General features: G+C 42.4%; 1 pseudogene; it reads right to left on the reverse strand.

The window, feature by feature from the left end:
* Nucleotides 1–4368: 4368 nt before the first annotated feature.
* On the reverse strand, nucleotides 4369–21134 carry LOC109886854 (RUS1 family protein C16orf58 homolog; annotated as a pseudogene).
* Nucleotides 21135–21288: the final 154 nt, after the last annotated feature.

Raw genomic sequence — 21288 nt, forward strand, 5'->3', positions numbered from 1 at the left:
CCAGAAACCTCTCTCTCCATATATCAGTAAGATCAAACTTTTCCATAAAAAGTATTAAACCCAAATTCTGATTGGTTGGCCTACCTGGGGGCCATCTATCAGTTGAATTATCTATTGTAATGTTAAAGTCCCCTCCTATCAAAAACAACGAATTGGGAAATTTAGATAACCAATTAAGTATATGTTTCTCAATAGATTCAAGCAACTCATTATTCTCATGTTTGGTGTTGTACCTGTAGAAGTTTACAGTAATGAGTGTAATGTCATTGTAACTGATCATTCTCATGTTTGGTGTTGTACCCGTAGAAGTGTACAGTAATGAGCGTAATATCATTGTAACTGATCATTCTCATGTTTGGTGTTGTACCCGTAGAAGTGTACAGTAATGAGCGTAATATCATTGTAACTGATCATTCTCATGTTTGGTGTTGTACCCGAAGAAGTTTACAGTAATGAGCGTAATGTCATTGTAACTGATCATTCTCATGTTTGGTGTTGTACCCGAAGAAGTTTACAGTAATGAGTGTAATGTCATTGTAACTGATCACAATCAAATATAGTGACCAAAGGGGTCACATTCAGAGTGTAGAATATTACCACCAAAGTTATTTTTCATTGTAGTGAAAGCTTCGTACGAACATCCTGATCGCGCGCACTTACATGATGTTTCGCGACACAGAATGTAAGCTCGCAAGATCAGGATGGTTCGTATGAGGCTAACCTTCTGCTACTCACTTAAGATTAGCTATCTAGTTTAAGGGATTCCATTCCAAGCATGGCGGAGTTATTCTATTTGATAGTGCAACGTTGTTAGTTTCCCTACAAGCCTCTTTCTAATAGTAATATATCATATTCTTGATCTTCAACAGATGCTTAGCCTTTGTCAGGAAAAAAACAGAGTTGGGTGAGTAAAATTCTCACATTCAATGGTGTTCCCTTTCAAATTGTGGGCACGGAGATGTATGAATGCCACCAGGGGGAAAGACAGACTAACAAAATAAAAAAATGCTTCTGAAATGAACAGAAGGGCAGGAAGTTCAAAGACAGATCACTGTAATTTATACCATACAGTATACTGTACCAATTTACAACAATTTCCTTTTAATAATGTTGAAGTGCTAAAGAACAATGTAATGTTCCTCAATCAAATTGAAGAAGATGGGACTTAAACGGGTGTCCCAACTTTGTGGTCATTCCCATGGCACTTATCGCAAAAGTATGTGAGTGGGGTTATGGTGGTGAGTTTTCCCTGTATAGAGTGGGGTTATGGTGGTGAGTTTTCCCTGTATAGAGTGGGGTTAGGGTGGTGAGTTTTCCCTGTATAGAGTGGGGTTATGGTGGTGAGTTTCCCCTGTATAGAGTGGGGTTATGGTGGTGAGTTTCCCCTGTATAGAGTGGGGTTATGGTGGTGAGTTTCCCCTGTATAGAGTGGGGTTAGGGTGGTGAGTTTTCCCTGTATAGAGTGGGGTTAGGGTGGTGAGTTTTCCCTGTATAGAGTGGGGTTATGGTGGTGAGTTTTCCCTGTATAGAGTGGGGTTATGGTGGTGAGTTTTCCCTGTATAGAGTGGGGTTATGGTGGTGAGTTTCCCCTGTATAGAGTGGGGTTATGGTGGTGAGTTTTCCCTGTATAGAGTGGGGTTATGGTGGTGAGTTTCCCCTGTATAGAGTGGGGTTAGGGTGGTGAGTTTTCCCTGTATAGAGTGGGGTTAGGGTGGTGAGTTTTCCCTGTATAGAGTGGGGTTATGGTGGTGAGTTTTCCCTTACACTGTAAAGTGCCCTGTAAGTCCAATCAATTATTATTACTATTAAATGTTTTGCCATCTTCCATAGCTTTAAGACCATGCCTTTGTACAGAGACGGAAACTGGTACAAAATACCTGGGAGGAGGAAAGTGTGCGGGTTGTTCCACCAATTGAGTACCTTTTGTGTAGTGTAACTCTTATTTCACCTAATTTTAACATTCAGTCATGAAGAGTTCAACGTAATAAAAACATGTTCTCATTTCAAGATGTTAAATAAATTACTATAGTAAGTGCCTAAGTGCCAAACAAAGTAGTAGGGTTTATTTTAAATCAGAAAAAATCTGCCAATTTCAAAAATAGACATTTCTGTGAACATTTCTGTGAAACTGTGTACGTTTTACTTGTGGATTAGTTGTGGATTTTGAAAATAAAACTCTAAAATCAATATGTGTCAATTTGTTTGTCTACATGCCATTTTAAAAACAACGTTTGTAGTAAACCTATTTTGGGTCAAGAAAAGTATGAGTAAGGGCAAACATCATGTTAAGCTTGCAAGCTGAGTTTGTATAAGACATCCGATTACCACTTTGCATTTAGAAACGGTTGGTTTTATTATAGTCCCTAAATTGGCAAGACTGGATGCCACCAGATGGAAGTATCACACTCTCACCACACATAAACACACACATAATCAATCCAGAGATATGATATAATGACAATAGGATTCGTTGCTCCTGCTTATTCCTCTTTGGATTTGTGGAAACATCTTGTTTATTTGAATAATAATTTTGAATATTTTATGAGTGTTGATGTCAACCATGTGTATTCAATGGAGAGTGAGATGCTTAGACCATCTTGAAGTTCAACAGGGACTCCGATATAAAATGTTTTTTTAATCAAAGTTGACAGGATTTTACTTGCATCACACTTATATCACTACACTCGTAACAACCTCATCATTACGAAACTTCTATTAGACCAGATAAGTCTCACTTATCATGTTTATCTTGACTATATTTGACACTCTCATTGCCCCCCATGCAAAAACTCCCTGCCTGCTTAATAATTAAGGATCTGCTTAACGTGGACAGATTTCAGGTAGATTTCACTCACTTTTCATTCAAGTCAGTTAGGACATCTACTTTGTGCATGACACAAGCAATTTTTCCAACAATTGTTTACAGACAGATTATTTCACTTATAATTCACTGTATCACAATTCCAGTGGGTCAGAAGCTTACATACACTAAGTTGACTGTTCCTTTAAACAGCTTGGAAAATTCCAGAAAAATGATGTCATGGCGTTAGAAGCATCTAATAGGCTAATTGACATCATTTGAGTCAATTGAAGGTGTACCTGTGGATGTATTTCAAGGCCTACCTTCAAACTCAGTGCCTCTTTGCTAGACATCATGTGAAAATCAAAAGAAATCAGCCAAGACCTCAGAAAAAACATTGTAGACCTCCACAAGCCTGGTTCATCCTTGGGAGAAATTTCCAGATGCCTGAAGGTACCACGTTCATCTGTACAAACAATAGTACGCAATAATAAACACCATGGGACTACGCATCCATCATGCCGCTCAGGAAGGAGACACGTTCTGTCTCCTAGAGATGAACGTACTTTGGTGCGAAAAGTGCAAATCAATCCCAGAACAACAGCAAAGGACCTTGTGAAGATGCTGGAGGAAACCGGTACAAAAATATGCACAGTAAAACGAGTCCTATATCGACGTAACCTGAAAGGCCGCTCAGCAAGGAAGAAGACACTGCTCCAAAACTGCCATAAAAGATCCAGACTACAGTTTGCAACTGCACATGGGGACAAAGATCATACTTTTTGGAGAAATGTCCTCTGGTCTGATGAAACAAAAATAGAACTGTTTGGCCATCATGACCATCTTTATGCTTGGAGGAAAAAGGCTTGCAAGCCAAAGAACACCATCCCAACCGTGAAGCACGGGGGTGGCAGCATCATGTTGTGGGGGTGGCAGTATCATGTTGTGGGGGTGCTTTGCTGCAGGAGGGACTGGTGCACATCACAAAATAGATGGCATCATGAGGGAGGAAAATTATGTGGATATATTGAAACAGCATCTCAAGACATCAGTCAGGAAGTTAAAGCTTGGTCGCAAATGGGACTTCCAAATGGACAATGACCCCAAGCATACTTACAAAGGACAACAAAGTCAAGGTATTGGAGTGGCCATCACAAAGCCCTGACCTCAATCCTATAGAAAATTTGTGGGCAGAACTGAAAAAGCGTGTGTGAGCAAAAAGGCCTCCAAACCTGACTGTTACACCAGCTCTGTCAGGAGGAATGGGCCAAAATTCACCCAACTTATTGTGGGAAGCTTGTGGAAGGCTACCCGACACTTTGACCCAACAATTTAAAGGCAATGCTACCAAATACTAATTGAGTGTACAGTATGTAAACTTCTGACCCACTGGGAATGTGATGAAATAAATGAAAGCTGAAATAAATCATTCTCTCTGCTATTATTCTGACATTTCACATTCTTAAAATAAAGTGGTGATCCTAACCACTAAGACAGAATTTTTACTTGGATTAAATGTCAGGAATTGTGAAAAACTGAGTTTAAATGTATTTGGCTAATGTGTATGTAAACTTCTGACTTCAATTGTATGTGTTAACAGATTTGGTGGCATTTGAGCTATTGAATTCGGCACAACCTAAAATTGTCACTTTGGAGTCTGGACTATAGGTCACTGAAGAGATTCTTATGGCTTTCAAATCATCTCGACCACAGACTACCTCTTCCAATGCTTACCCAAGCAGGGATGTTCCACTCAGGGCCTGTTCGATCTGACATAGAGCAAGTCTTATCTTAAAGCCATTCTCTCATGCGCAACGAAGGTGAAAAACTCCCAGTTTCTGGCTGAAAAAGTATGCTGAGGCAGCTGTCAAAATCTTTACTGTTGAATCGTCTTGTTGGAAAATGTAACCCATATGTTCTTTACTTGTATCAATCACACCATTCCCAACTGTTTCAAATGTTCAAACACATTCAACAGTTCAACAGTCACTACACATCAATCAATATTACATTTTTATTGCAAACATATGCTTTACTTCAAAAGAAGAGCTGCACTATCATATTACATAAGCACTCACTCTATAGCGTGAGAACATCCGGACAGGATGTCCATAAAAGGGCATTAACACGTGACTGTCACGCCCTGACCATAGAGAACCATTGTTTCTCTATAGAGAACCATTGTTTCTCTATGGTATAGTAGGTCAGGGCGTGACTAGGGGGTGATTTAGTATATGTATGTCTATGTTGTATTCTAGTTTTCATATTTCTAGGTTAGTGTGCTTGATATGGTTCCCAATTAGAGGCAACTGGTTATCGTTGTCTCTAATTGGGGATCATATATAAGACGCATTTTTTCCACCTGTGTTTTATGGGATATTGTTTTGAGTGCACATAGCACCTCTGTAGTCACAGTTCGTTGTTAGTTTATTGTTTATTTGTTTTTGTCTTTGTTAAGTTTCACTTTATCATTCAATTATGTGGAACTCAACATCTGCTGCGCCTTGGTCCGATATTTATTCCGATTACCGTGACAGAATATCCCATCAAAACAGGACCAAGCAGCGTGTTCACCAGGTGAAGGATTTCTGGACATCGGAAGGACATAATGGAGGACAGCGATGACGACAGGGTTCGTGGCTACAGAAAGCCCAAGGACAACCCCAAGTTTTTTTTGGGGGGGGGGCACATGGAGCTGGCGACTGAGCAGAGGGAAGAGCCAAAGAGCCAAAGACTGTCAGGGAGGCAAGGGCGAAGTTGGGAGAGAGTGAGATGAGAGAGATGTTGTGCAAGTGTGTTCTGCTCAACATTCGACCAGAGGATCCGGTTAGCAGTCTGGTGCAACCTGTGCCAGTTCCACGCTTCTGGCCTCAAGTGCGCCTCTCCAGTCCGGTACATCATGTGTCTCTTCCTCACACTCTCCCTGAAGTGCGTTTCCCCAGTCCGGTACGTCCTGTGCCTGCTCCTGGCACTCTCCCTCAAGTGCGCCTTCCCAGTCCGGTACGTCCTGTGCCTACTCCTCACACTCTCCCTGAAGTGCTGTGTCCCCAGTCCGGTGCGTCCTGACATGTGACACCTGGTGAGACAAAACCGTGACTCGTCAGTGATGAACACTTTTAGACAGTCCTGTCTGGTCCAGCGACGGTGGGTTTGTGCACATAGGCGACGTTGTTGCCGGTGAGGTCTGGTGAGGACCTGCCTTACAACAGGCCTACAAGCCCTCATTCCAGCCTCTCTCAGCCTATTGTGGACAGTCTGAGCCCTGATGGAGGGATTGTGCGTTCCTGGTGTAACTCGGGCAGTTGTTGCCATCCTGTACCTGTCCCGCAGGTGTGATGTTCGGATGTACCGGTCCTGTGCAGGTGTTGTTACATGTGGTCTGCCACTGCGAGGACGATCAGCTGTCCGTCCTGTCTCCCTGTAGCGTTGTCTTATGCGTCTCACAGTACTGACATTGCAATTTATTGCCCTGGCTACATCTACAGTCCTCATGCCTCCTTGCAGCATGCCTAAGGCACGTTCACGCAGATGAGCAGGGACCCTGGGCATCTTTCTTTTGGTGTTTTTCAGAGTCAGTAGAAAGGCCTCTTTAGTGTCCTAAGTTTTCATAACTGTGACCTTAATTGCCTACCGTCTGTAAGCTGTTAGTGTCTTAACGACCGTTCCCTGTTAGTTAATTGTAAATGGTTCATTGAACAAGCATGGGAAACTGTGTTTAAACCCTTTACAATGAAGATCTGTGAAGTTATTAGGATTGTTACGAATTATCTTTGAAAGACAGGGTCCTGAAAAAGGGACGTTTACATCAATATTTTCAGTGCCACATTGTTGGTTAATAGAATATTTAAATAATGGCATCTTGTTGATAAAAATGTCTCAATATTCATTGAATGTTCTCCTTCCCTGGTGAATATTTCAGAAATTATAAAATGAGCTTGGCGCACACATTATGCAGCGCAATAAGAGAAAATGTAACTACTGGAAATACTGTATATAGGTTTCACACAGAGAATGATAGAGGCCTCTAGTGGCCAAAAGGCCATTTTAGCATGGGCAGCACCATTTTAATGTAGTCAACTGGATGGGACTTCCAACTTCATTGCCTGAGCCCTCCTGGTGACTGTGTTCGAGTCATGTCCAACCGGGTCATCAGGAGGGATCAGCCAATAGTGAAGAAAATTGACTACTTCAAAATGGAGATCGCCTCAATGACGCTGCTCATATACGCTACGATGGCACATATAAAAGATGAAACTTCTATCTCTATGGTTTGATAAGGTGACATTTAAAGGGGCCTTAGCTCCCTTTTTAAAAAAGCATGTGTAGATTTTCGTGTATTTCGTGATTTTGGACATTCTTTGGTCGAGTCATCCATCCTTGTCAGTTGTAGGCCTAAGTAAGTCATTTTGTGTAGGCCTATGCTTTTTATTTCAATGCATGATTTATCTGGCATAGTTTACATTCACGGCCAGTTGTTTTATGCACCTGATACTCACATGTATTTAACCTTTATTTAACTAGGCAAGTCTTAAGAACAAATTCTTATTTACAATGACGGCCTAGCCCCAATGACGGCCTAGCCCCAATGACTGCCTAGCCCCAATGACTGCCTAGCCCCAATGACTGCCTAGCCCCAATGACGGCCTACCAAAAGTCAAAAGCTCTCCTGCGGGGACGGGGCCTGGGATAAAAAAAAAAAAATTAATAACATTGATATCGGCATTTGAAAATCGTCCTTGTTGTGACTTGTTAGCCTGTATTATGCATCTATTTCATGTTCACTGTATGTGCTGTTTCACAAGTAAATGAGTCAATTTAGGAAGTTGAGTAGTGGTTGACATTTTACACACCATTCCACAGACCTTTAAACCCGATATTGAGGTGATAATTAATGGCTGGGATCATTTTTATTGGTTTTTGCTGTTCTCCAAATAGCATTTTAAACGGTCTAGAAATGCAGTAAATGAGCTTCAACTTCCAAACAATTCCTTGGGAGAGGGGCATACCCTAGGTTTAGCTGAACGGACGCCACTGACAACATCCCGACATACACGGTGGGAGTAAACAGCTACTGGCTGAGCACACCTTGTTACACTGAGCTTACCTTTGAGGAATGGCTGAAAAATTTGGTCCATAAGTTTATGACTCTCATGCACCAGCTCCCAATGATCTTGAGGGAAAGGATAACAGAGGAAAAAGGGATAACAGAGTTATAACACAGCATTGACAAAGACATTGGTTTAAACTGTCATGTAAAGATGATCATTAAAGGCTCACTGTTGCTGTGTGACATTGAGAGTTGTTTGAGAGCCCCCTCTAGTGGCGAGACAGGGTGTAACACAGTGCAGAGGCACACTGCTTGGCACACAGCCCTGATCTCATCACATACAGATGCATCTGGTCCCAAACAAACACACACAGAGCCTAAGGGAGAGAAATAGCACATTCAATAACACTCAGATGACATACACCATCTATTAAAATGACATGATGTAATGTACACCCATCTAGAAACAACCCACGTCACAACTGAGTACAGAAGTTGGTGGGGGATTACTGAAAGATGTTATACACACCACGTTTGACTCTGATAAGGAAGGGCTTGTGGTTGTTTTTCATGGCCAAATTAAGGTCTTCTGACCTACAAAATGAAAGAAATTATATCATTGAGCATGAACATCCAAATCTGAGCACACTTCACTTTCACACCAAAATGTACATAATAAATAAAGCTGTCATGTCCTAGAGCTGTCATGTCCTAATACATAGAGCTGTCATCTCATACAGTGGCAGTGTAAGCAGTGCAATAGAGGACTCACAGTCGATTGTCAGTGACAAAAGGAATAAGGATCAGACTGACCAGCAGTCCAGCCAGACCAACTTACGTATAAATAAGTTCCCCTAGCCTCACTCCCAGTTTGATTGGCACTGTCCTCCTGAACTCAAAAAATATATAAACAGCAGAAAAGTATGTTAAAGCCATTGATAGTTGAAAGCCATAATGACCAACAAGCCATTTCATTGTTTATTATTCACTGAATGTCAGCCATACCCAAGAATACAGGCTCTTTATGATTGGCCTCTACTGGACCGAGGACCTGTCCATCTCTCAGGTATTGGTGGAGCACAATAGCAAGCCGAGCTTCGTTGAGTGTCTCCATGACAACCGAACGCACTGCTTTGTAATTTGAAAAAAAGGTGGAGGATGGTGAAAAGGAAGAAGAGGACGAACGTCAGCCTGAGGAGCTGAGAAGGGATGGAAAACAGATCAATCTCCATCGAATAACCAATAGGTTAGCTACAGTGCCTTGCGAAAGTATTCGGCCCCCTTGAACTTTGCGACCTTTTGCCACATTTCAGGCTTCAAACATAAAGATATAAAACTATTTTTTTGTGAAGAATCAACAACAAGTGGGACACAATCATGAAGTGGAACGACATTTATTGGATATTTCAAACTTTTTTAACAAATCAAAAACTGAAAAATTGGGCGTGCAAAATTATTCAGCCCCCTTAAGTTAATACTTTGTAGCGCCACCTTTTGCTGCGATTACAGCTGTAAGTCGCTTGGGGTATGTCTCTATCAGTTTTGCACATCGAGAGACTGACATTTTTTCCCATTCCTCCTTGCAAAACAGCTCGAGCTCAGTGAGGTTGGATGGAGAGCATTTGTGAACAGCAGTTTTCAGTTCTTTCCACAGATTCTCGATTGGATTCAGGTCTGGACTTTGACTTGGCCATTCTAACACCTGGATATGTTTATTTTTGAACCATTCCATTGTAGATTTTGCTTTATGTTTTGGATCATTGTCTTGTTGGAAGACAAATCTCCGTCCCAGTCTCAGGTCTTTTGCAGACTCCATCAGGTTTTCTTCCAGAATGGTCCTGTATTTGGCTCCATCCATCTTCCCGTCAATTTTAACCATCTTCCCTGTCCCTGCTGAAGAAAAGCAGGCCCAAACCATGATGCTGCCACCACCATGTTTGACAGTGGGGATGGTGTATTCAGGGTGATGAGCTGTGTTGCTTTTACGCCAAACATAACGTTTTGTATTGTTGCCAAAAAGTTCAATTTTGGTTTCATCTGACCAGAGCACCTTCTTCCACATGTTTGGTGTGTCTCCCAGGTGGCTTGTGGCAAACTTTAAACAACACTTTTTATGGATATCTTTAAGAAATGGCTTTCTTCTTGCCACTCTTCCATAAAGGCCAGATTTGTGCACTATACGACTGATTGTTGTGGCAAAAGGTCGCAAAAGTTCAAGGGGGCCGAATACTTTCGCAAGGCACTGTATATAGAGCTGTCATGTCCTATCTCATACAGTGGCAGTGTAAGCAGTGCAATAGAGGACTCACAGTGGATTGTCAGTGACAAGAGGAATAAGGATCAGACTGACCAGCAGTCCAGCCAGATTCACTAAAGTCTCCTGTAAAGAACACATGAATTACAATAAGATCCTCATCGTAAAGCAGCAGTACAAGACAGGATAGTAAAAGCCATGGGTTAGTTACAGTATCTTCAAGTAGAGAAATATGTATGGAGCACCTGGCTGCCATCTTTGGCAGAGATGTCCGCCATGTTGTCTCTGCGAGCTTGGTGAAGAGTCAAAGCAGCTCTGGTGGCCCCACCTGCAACCCTGACAATGGACTGACAAACATAGAGAGATATCGAACAGTGTACATTTACATTTAACAGACGCTCTTATTCAGAGTGAATTACAATCAGTGCATTCAACCAAAGTAGGTAAAACAACCACATATTAGGAACATAGCAAGTAAAAGCTTCAAAATAGCTGGTTGTGTCGTGGATAATTGTTTCAGAAATATAATACTCTCAGAAGAACTTTGTGAATTCAATGTAGACTTTAATACAAGTTATTAAGAGCCGTGCTGATCCGCGGAACAGTAGGAACATAGCAAGTAAAAGCTTCAAAATAGCTGGTTGCTATCTGCAAAATCAATGATAGTGAGAATATGGTATTCAGATTTACTTTGAATATTCCAGCAGAGCACAGTTAGAGCGAAGCATGTTGGGAAGTTAGGAGCCAGTATTTCCATGAACATGGCGATATCCTTGAGAACATCAGCAACAAGCCTAAGGAAAACAGCACAAGCATTGACATACCCAATAATTCCATAACACACAATGAACACTCACTTTGGTGATGCTTGACATCCCTACCTCCATTGTTTGGCCTCAGAGTCTAGTTTATTCCTAAAACACAGAGAAAGACAACATTTGAAAAATAATATTGAAAACTACTAATAGTAGATTACAAAACATATCAAAACTCACCCTTTAAGCCAGGAAAATAGGATTCTTCCCAGCATGCCTGTGCCATATAAAATGTAGATAGCTTTTTTTAATAAAACCCCTTAACAGGAAAGAAGACAATAGTCTTATCACAGTCATTAACACTAACCTCGTAATAACCAGGTAATTGTTGCAGCAGCAACTGTTGCCTCTTGGTTTTCAACACCAACACCCCTTAAATAGGCCTGGGTGGCAAGAGTACCAGAAAGAGAACTGGAGAAGGCCTGTGTGTCAGAGAGAGAGAGCGAGAGGGAGAGAGTGCAACAGTGTTAAAATGTACATAATACATTTTAAATTTCAAAATAATGGCACAAATATCCACAATACAACATCCTCTCTCTTTCTCACACAGACCTACCTGAAGAGTATCCCAAAATTGATTCTGCAGGTAATCGCCACTGCCACTGAAGGACCTCGGCGTTACTCTGGACCCTGATCTCTCTTTTGAAGAACATATCAAGACCATTTCAAGGACAGATTTTTTCTATCTACGTAACATCAGAAACTTTCTATCCAAAAATGATGCAGAAAAATGAATCCATGCTTTTGTCACTTCTAGGTTAGACTACTGCAATGCTCTATTTTCCGGCTACCCGGATAAAGCACTAAATAAACTTCAGTTGGTGCTAAATACGGCTGCTAGAATCCTGACTAGAACCAAAAAATTTGATCATATTACTCCAGTACTAGCCTCTCTACACTGGCTTCCTGTCAAAGCAAGGGCTGATTTCAAGGTTTTACTGCTAACCTACAAAGCATTACATGGGCTTGCTCCTACCTATCTCTCTGATTTGGTCCTGCCGTACATACCTACACGTACGCTACGGTCACAAGACGCAGGCCTCCTAATTGTCCCTAGAATTTCTAAGCAAACAGCTGGAGGCAGGGCTTTCTCCTATAGAGCTCCATTTTTATGGAACGGTCTGCCTACCCATGTCAGAGACGCAAACTCGGTCTCAACCTTTAAGTCTTTACTGAAGACTCATCTCTTCAGTGGGTCATATGATTGAGTGTAGTCTGGCCCAGGAGTGGGAAGGTGAACGGAAAGGCTCTGGAGCAACTAACCGCCCTTGCTGTCTCTGCCTGGCCGGTTCCCCTCTTTCCACTGGGATTCTCTGCCTCTAACCCTATTACAGGGGCTGAGTCACTGGCTTACTGGGGCTCTCTCATGCCGTCCCTGGAAGGGGTGCGTCACCTGAGTGGGTTGATTCACTGATGTGGTCATCCTGTCTGGGTTGGCGCCCCCCCCCCTTGGGTTGTGCCATGGCGGAGATCTTTGTGGGCTATACTCGGCCCTGTCTCAGGATGGTAAGTTGGTGGTTGAAGATATCCCTCTAGTGGTGTGGGGGCTGTGCTTTGGCAAAGTGGGTGGGGTTATATCCTTCCTGTTTGGCCCTGTCCGGGGGTGTCCTCGGATGGGTCCACAGTGTCTCCTGACCCCTCCTGTCTCAGCCTCCAGTATTTATGCAGCAGTAGTTTATGTGTCGGGGGGCTAGGGTCAGTTTGTTATATCTGGAGTACTTCTCCTGTCCTATTCGGTGTCCTGTGTGAATCTAAGTGTGCGTTCTCTAATTCTCTCCTCTCTCTCGGAGGACCTGAGCCCTAGGACCATGCCCCAGGATTACCTGACATGATGACTCCTTGCTGTCCCCAGTCCACCTGGCCGTGCTGCTGCTCCAGTTTCAACTGTTCTGCCTTCTTATTATTCGAACATGCTGATCATTTATGAACATTTGAACATCTTGGCCATGTTCTGTTATAATCTCCACCCGGCACAGCCAGAAGAGGACTGGCCACCCCACATAGCCTGGTTCCACTCTAGGTTTCTTCCTAGGTTTTGGCCTTTCTAGGGAGTTTTTCCTAGCCACCGTGCTTCTACACCTGCATTGCCATTGCTTGCTGTTTGGGGTTTTAGGCTGGGTTTCTGTACAGCACTTTGAGATATCAGCTGATGTACGAAGGGCTATATAAATTAATTTGATTTGATACTCTCTGGATACCCCTGAGGCAAGAAAACACTCTAACAAGAGCAGATGAGAGAGAGAGAGAGAGAGAGAGAGAGAGAGAGAGAGAGAGAGAGAGAGAGAGAGAGAGAGAGAGAGACAGAGAGAGAGAGAGAAAGAGTGGGGGGGCGGCTCTGGCGCGGGACGCGGACCCCACTTCACCATTGTCTTAGTCCGCTTTATTGTCCGCCTCCGTGGCTTTCTAACCATGGCCACCCTTCTCAATGACCCGACTGGACAGAGGGGCGGAAGCTCTGGACAGAGGGGCAGAAGCTCTGGACAGAGGGGCAGAAGCTCTGGACAGAGGGGCAGAAGCTCTGGACAGAGGGGCAGAAACTCTGAACAGAGGGGCAGGGGCTCTGGCGCCTCTGGGCTGAGGGGCTCTGGCGCCTCTGGGCTGAGGGGCTCTGGCGCCTCTGGGCTGAGGGATTGAAATGTACAGTATGGGTACCTGGAGGATAATGAGGGAGGGTCATGCTTTTTCAATTTCAGTCAAGGGGGGGGGTTTAGTATATATATTTTTTCAGTGTGGCACAAACACAAACACGGAAAATAAACACCCACGAAACCCAGGTGGAAAAAGGCTACCTAAGTATGATTCTCAATCAGAGACAACTATCGACACCTGCCTCTGATTGAGAACCATACTAGGCCAAACACAAAAACCAACATAGAAAAACAAACTGCCCACCCCAACTCACGCCCTGACCATACTAAAACAAAGACAAAACAAAGGAACTAAGGTCAGAACGTGACAGTACCCCCCCCCCCAAAGGTGCGGACTCCGGCCGCAAAACCTGAACCTATAGGGGAGGGTCTGGGTAGGCATCTGTCCGCTGTGGCGGCTCTGGCGCGGGACGTGGACCCCACTTCACCATAGTTTTTGTCCGCCTCCTCAACCGCCCCCGTGGCCTCTTATGAGCAGCGACCCTTGCAGCCAACCTGCGAGGGGGGGGCTGGCATATAGCCCACCGGGCTATGAGCGCGTACTGGCGACACTGTGCGTTTGACATCATAATACGGTGCCTGACCAGTACTGCGCTTCTTCCGATAAGCACGAGGAGTGGGCTCAGGTCTCCAACCTGACTCTGCCCCACTCCCCGTGTGCCCCCCCACAAACATTTTTTGGGGGCTGTCCCTCGTGCCTGTCGCGCTGCCGTGCTGCCTCCTCATATCACCGCCGCTCAGCTTTCGCTGCCTCCAGCTCTGCCTTGGGGCGGGGATATTCTCCAGCCTGTGCCCAGGGTCCCTTGCCGTCAAGTATCTCCTCCCATGTCCAGGAGTCCGGAGATCGCTGATGCCCGATACCACGCTGCTTGGTCCTTGGTTGGTGGGTGTTTCTGTAATGTTCGTTGTCCTCCTCTGATGAGGAGTAAGATAGATCGGACCAATTTGCAGCGTGGTAAGTGTCCATAATTTAATAAGAAAAACTGAACACTACAAAATACAAAATACAAAACAAACAACGTGAAACAAACGAAACAATCCCGTGTGGCACAAACACGGAAAATAAACACCCACGAAACCCAGGTGGAAAAAGGCTACCTAAGTATGATTCTCAATCAGGGACAACTAACGACACCTGCCTCTGATTGAGAATCATACTTAGGTAGCCTTTTTCCACCTGGGTTTCATGGGTGTTTATTTTCTGTCTTTGTGTATGTCGCCAGACAGGACTGTTTCGGTTTTCGTTCGTTCACTTTATTGTTTTTGTATTTCAGTGTTCAGTTTTGATTAAATATTACATCATGAACACCTACCACGCTGCGTTTTGGTCCTCCGATCCTTCTCGCTACTCCTCCTCAGAAGAGGAGGACGAGATCCGTTACAACTAGGCTATATATCGATGTGTGCCCGATGCCTCCCCTCATCTCTGATTCTCCACTGGGCACGCAATATCAAGTGTGCTTATAGGCTATTTAGTGTGGTCTCAATCAAATGATCCATAGCCTATATGTGCATGCTAGGAGAAGCACAGAGCAAGTTATATTTCTAAGATAGCTGTTGGGATGGGGTAAATAAAACTAGGAAGCCTTACACACTGCAATGGATATTCCAACCCTGAGCCCCAGCCTGCTCTGTTCTTGCTGACCAATGCCTAACCAATGGCTGTGTTGTGTAGGCCTACAGTGGCAGTTCAGGAGAGTCAAATGCTTCTTCAGAAAAAAAATGTGATTCAGGTTAAGAAGGAGAGGGTGAATATGAGAAGGAGGTATAGGAGGACAGACTCATTGTAGTGGCTGGAATGGAATAAATGGAACATATCAAACAAATGGAAACCACGTTCGACTCCGTTCCATCAATTACATTCCAGCTATTACAATGAGCTCGTCCTCTTTCCACCAGCCTCCACTGGTGTGAACAAGCTTTACAGCTCAGCCTGGAAAACACCCTCCATTCACCTTTTATGGTGACAAAAACACCCTCCATTCACCTTTTATGGTGACAAAAACACCCTCCATTCACCTGTTATGGTGACAATAACACCCTCCATTCACCTTTTATGGTGACAAAAACACCCTCCATTCACCTTTTATGGTGACAAAAACACCCTCCATTCACCTGTTATGGTTACAATAACACCCTCCATTCACCTTTTATGGTGACAATAACTCCCTTTATTTGCTGTATAATTTGGAACTATTGGCATTAGGCCACGGCATGCAAATATTTAGTTTATCAATAGATTCTTGGGTTTATATGCCCTGCCTTGGTATAGCCTCTGAGATTAAATAGGCAATGATGTCGTGTTCCTATCGCACAGCAATACCATAGCCTAAACATACTGTGAAATATTTGACCTAAACTACTGCCCTATTTAATGTGTTAGCAGTCATTTATGCTGTAACTGGAAAATAACTATCAGTTTCTGAACGAGAAAACAATGGCACATTTTCGTGGACCTGTCAGCAGAACATTTTAATTCAACAATGTTTTACATGGACTTTTCCCCCAACCTAAATATGATGCAGAACCTGTAAATTCTGAAACATAGTAGGGCAGTCTACAAAAAATGCAATTACAGTACTTACAGTAGGTACAGTTGTATTTCTCCTGTGTTTTTGTTTTACTTCACTTTTTAATGTATGTTTTATTGTACTACTGATATTTATTACTGCTAGAAAAGCATTTCACAGTAGGCTACTTATGCACATGAGAATACAAATTGAAACGCCATACATAGGCCTACTTCAATGTAAAAGATCTGCTGTTAAATTCGACTGTATACTATTATACCAACTCTTTTCTCTGTATATATCAATGATATTGCTCTTGCTGCGGGCGATTCCCTGATCCACCTCTACGCAGACGACACCATTCTGTATACTTCTGGCCCTTCCTTGGACACTGTGCTATCTAACCTCCAAACGAGCTTCAATGCCATACAACACTCCTTCCGTGGCCTCCAACTGCTATTAAACGCTAGTAAAACCAAATGCATGCTTTTCAACCGTTCGCTGCCTGCACCCGCACGCCCGACTAGCATCACCACCCTGGATGGTTCCGACCTAGAATATGTGGACATCTATAAGTACCTAGGTGTCTGGCTAGACTGTAAACTCTCCTTCCAGACTCATATCAAACATCTCCAATCTAAAATCAAATCTAGAGTCGGCTTTCTATTCCGCAACAAAGCCTCCTTCACTCACATCGCCAAACTTACCCTAGTAAAACGGACTATCCTACCGATCCTCGACTTTGGCGATGTCATCTACAAAATAGCTTCCAATACCCTACTCAGCAAACTGGATGCAGTTTATCACAGTGCCATCCGTTTTGTTACTAAAGCACCTTATACCACCCACCACTGCGACCTGTATACTCTAGTCGGCTGGCCCTCGCTACATATTCGTCGCCAGACCCACTGGTTCCAGGTCATCTACAAGTCCATGCTAGGTAAAGCTTATCTCAGTTAACTGGTCACGATGGCAACACCCATCCGTAGCACGCGCTCCAGCAGGTGTATCTCACTGATCATCCCTAAAGCCAACACCTCATTTTGCCGCCTTTCCTTCCAATTCTGTGCTGCCTGTGACTGGAACGAATTGCAAAAATCGTTGAAGTTGGAGACTTTTATCTCCCTCACCAACTTTAAACATCTGCTGTCTGAGCAGCTAACCGATCGCTGCAGCTGTACATAGTCTATCGGTAAATAGCCCACCCAATTTACCTACCTCATCCCCATACTGTTTTATTCATTTACTTTTCTGCTCTTTTGCACACCAATATCTCTACCTGCACATGACCATCTGATAATTTATCACTCCAGTGTTAATCTGCTAAATTGTAATTATTTGCCTACCTCCTCATGCCTTTTGCACACAATGCATATACACTCATCTTTTTTTTCTACTGTGTTATTGACTTGTTTATTGTTTACTCCATGTGTAACTCTGTGTTGTTGTCTGTTCACACTGCTATGCTTTATCTTGGTCAGGTCGCAGTTGTAAATGAGAACTTATTCTCAACTAGCTGGTTAAATAAAGGTGAAATAAATCAAATTAAATAAATAAATTATAATCCACACGGTCTATGATTTTGCAAAACATACATACAGCCTATCTATATACAAGCCACTTGGTCCAATTAAATGAGAGATGTGGATGGTAATTTGTTGTATGGCTCCTTTGAGAATATGAACCCATCACAGTGTTACGGCTTTCTAAGTGTGGTGAAGGAGAGTCGGACCAAACTGCAGCGTGTCGATTGCGATCCATGTTTATTTAAACAAACGTAAACACGACTAAACACGAACACTACAAAAACAATAAACGAAACGAAAACCGAAAACAGCCTATACTTGTGTCAACTAACATAAACAAGGACATCAAGACAAATAGGACAATCACCCACGACAAACTCAAAGAATATGGCTGCCTAAATATGGTTCCCAATCAGAGACAACGATAAGCACCTGCCTCTGATTGAGAATCACTCCAGACAGCCATAGACTTTGCTAGAAAACCCCACTAGCTACAATCCCAAATACATACACACCAAAACCCCAAGACAAAACACACCACAATACAAAAACTCCATACCACACCCTGGCCTGACCCAATACATGAAGAAAAACACAAAATACTTAGACCAGGGTGTGACACACAGCCAGAACAAGTGAGGAATATATTCTGCAAATATATTCCCTAAAAAAGGGGAAAAGATTCCTATGTCTAATTATAAGATTCCTATGTCTAATTATACGATTTCTATGTCTAATTATACGATTCCTATGTCTAATTATACGATTCCTATGTCTAATTATACGATTCCTATGTCTAATTATACGATTCCTATGTCTAATTATACGATTTCTATGTCTAATTATACGATTCCTATGTCTAATTATACGATTCCTATGTCTAATTATACGATTTCTATGTCTAATTATACGATTCCTATGTCTAATTATACGATTCCTATGTCTAATTATACGATTTCTATGTCTAATTATACGATTTCTATGTCTAATTATACGATTTCTATGTCTAATTATTTTCGATTCTAAATATAAAACACATAGATTTTCATTCTTCTCACTAATGGTAAATGGTTGAATTCTTGTTCATATGTTTTCCTGTTTTTAGTTTTTTTTTTATGAAGCTTTTCATCATATCCCCCATTTGCACAAAATACTTCCTCGCAGTGGCGACCCGTCGTTCAGGGCAGGTGGGGTTCAGTTTTGAGCAACAAAAAAAACAATTGACAATCTACTGGCAAATGCTTTTTAATCCTTGTCATATGAAGATAAATTATAGATAAAACGTATCGGTGCTCATCGGCCATTGGACATAAAGATTACACAACAAGTTGGAAATAGCAAATTCACCAATGAGTTGTTTAGAAGGATTCAGTGGCTAACTGCATGCACTGCAAAGCAACCACTAACATTAGCCTTCTATTCAAGAGTTCCCACCATAAATCTAGAGAATGGCAGACTTTGATGACAAAGTTTGTTGACAAAATGTGCCCACAAAGGCCCGCCGCACCACCTTCACAAGGTGAGTCCAAAAATGTATTGTATGCTGCTGCATTCATGATGTAATATGCCAGGAAGATATGTATACTGTAACTAAGAATGTAATACTAAGTGTATGTTGTGTAGTAAGCTGTTAGTAGCCCATGTCGTTTGTACAGCTTTGACAGTGCTACTGATAGCAGTGGTGGTGCCTCGTTTGCACACACAACATTCTACAATAGAATTCTGTTATTTGACATGTCAAATTAAAAGCTTATTTAATGCGTCGCATAGTGTTATGACGTGCATCTTTTTTGACACGCAAAGACCCAAACAGCGTTCAATGTGCCTCACCCAAATAATTTGGTCTCTTTTCATCCCTTCATTTCACCTACTGTTCTAACTTGGTGGTGCACATGTAGCCTATAACCTGTTTTAGAGAAATGTAATCATTGAATATTGCAAGAGCTTTCATTGTCTGCTTATATGCCCCCTTTATTTATCCTACGGTTCTGACTTGTTGTACAGGGAGTTCACTGTAAGAACGGCCCGTGTTCTGAATTCTGTCGTTGTACATTTCAAAAGTGCTGAAAAAATAGTTATATTGACTACGTCCGTTGTCGCTCGCTCATTAATGTCTTAATCGAAATGACAGATTTCCTCTTATCCGCTTGTCGTCCCCTTATGCCATATTTTTTACATCTCAATTGTCAGTATTAACTACATTTGTTGAAGCAAGTCAGCCAAGTCAGCCATATCACCTATGTTTTTTTATAGGGCAGTAAATGAGGCTGAATGAACTGTTTCGCTGCCAGACAAGGCTCTGCTGAAAGCCAGGTGTAACAGTGGTAAGGTGGGACAGCTTTATGCTTTATGCAATCCACTTTATGTTTAAAAATTATTTTGGGTATACATGAGGGTCACTTATTTTTTCAAGCGTTCAGGGAGGGTTTAGGAAAAATATATTTTGCTGAAGAGAGGTCCAACCATTTTCATTTCAGACATGTCCGATTTTCTCCATGTAACCCTTATTATAAATAATGCTCACTCCCTTAGCAGTTATCAGACAAAATTCAGTGAGCCTTTATCAAAATTCATTATAATGTAAAAAAAAAAAATCTCACTTTGAACACGCCAATGATGGTTTTTCCAGTCGTCCCACCGTTGCCCCCTTCTCTTTCTCTCTCCATTACTCCATCCTTCAACTGATATTTTCTATTGGCTAAGGACTGAAACTGTCCCTGCAGTTTAGACCAATCCCGCGATTGCTTTGGGACAGCTTGATCCAGAAGTCACAGATAATTTTCCACAGACATGTGTATTTAGCTTGTTTGTAAGTATTTGTGTGTGTGCATCTGTGTGTGTCAAATAAAATCAATCAAATTGTATTTGTCACATGTTTTGTAAAAAACAGGTGTAGACTAACAGTGAAAGGCTTACTTACCGGCAATTTTCAAACAATGCAGAGTTAAAGATACAGAAATGGAAAAGTAAAATAATAACAATAATGAGTAAAATAACATGGCTGTATACAGGAAGTACCAGTATCGGGTCGATGTGCAGGGGCACGAGGTAATTGAGGTAGCTACAGTATGTACATATTGATAGGTGTAAAGTGACTAGGCAACATGATAGATAATAGACAGTAGCAGCAGTGTGTGTGAAAGTGTGGGAGTGTGTGGCGTCAGAATGCATGTGTGCGAGTGTTATGTGTGTCTGCTTGAGTGACATCACTGTTGAAGAATGCAGTCTGTTGTCCCCAAGTACTGAAATAAATATTCCTTACCTCTGGGTCAGAGAACAGAGAGTAGTTTGGCAGAAGTATCGAAACAGGGTGTGCACGTTAACTTAGACTAGACAGCAAAACAGTTTGCTGTCTAGATATAGATAACAGAGACCTTGAGAGAGTGGGCATGTCTCAACACATAGTTATCCAATTACCTAAATCATTCTCACTTACGATGGACCAAAAATATTGGGAATTGTATGTGTGTGAATGAAACAAAGCGTGCATGAAAGGTGTGAGTTTAAAAGAGGGATACAGGGGGAGACAGACATGAATACAGTGTCATAAAGATACTATTAACATGTACAGAAGAGGATAAAGAAGAACAGAGTACATGAAACCAAGCTGTTTGCTTTCCCTCAAGGCAAGGCATGTTTTGACTCACCTATGCAAGTTTTCAGGAATGTTGCACAGAGAGAGCAAGAG

The sequence above is a fragment of the Oncorhynchus kisutch genome, linkage group LG6 (genome assembly GCF_002021735.2).
Source record: "Oncorhynchus kisutch isolate 150728-3 linkage group LG6, Okis_V2, whole genome shotgun sequence".
Classification (NCBI taxonomy): Eukaryota; Metazoa; Chordata; class Actinopteri; order Salmoniformes; family Salmonidae; genus Oncorhynchus; species Oncorhynchus kisutch.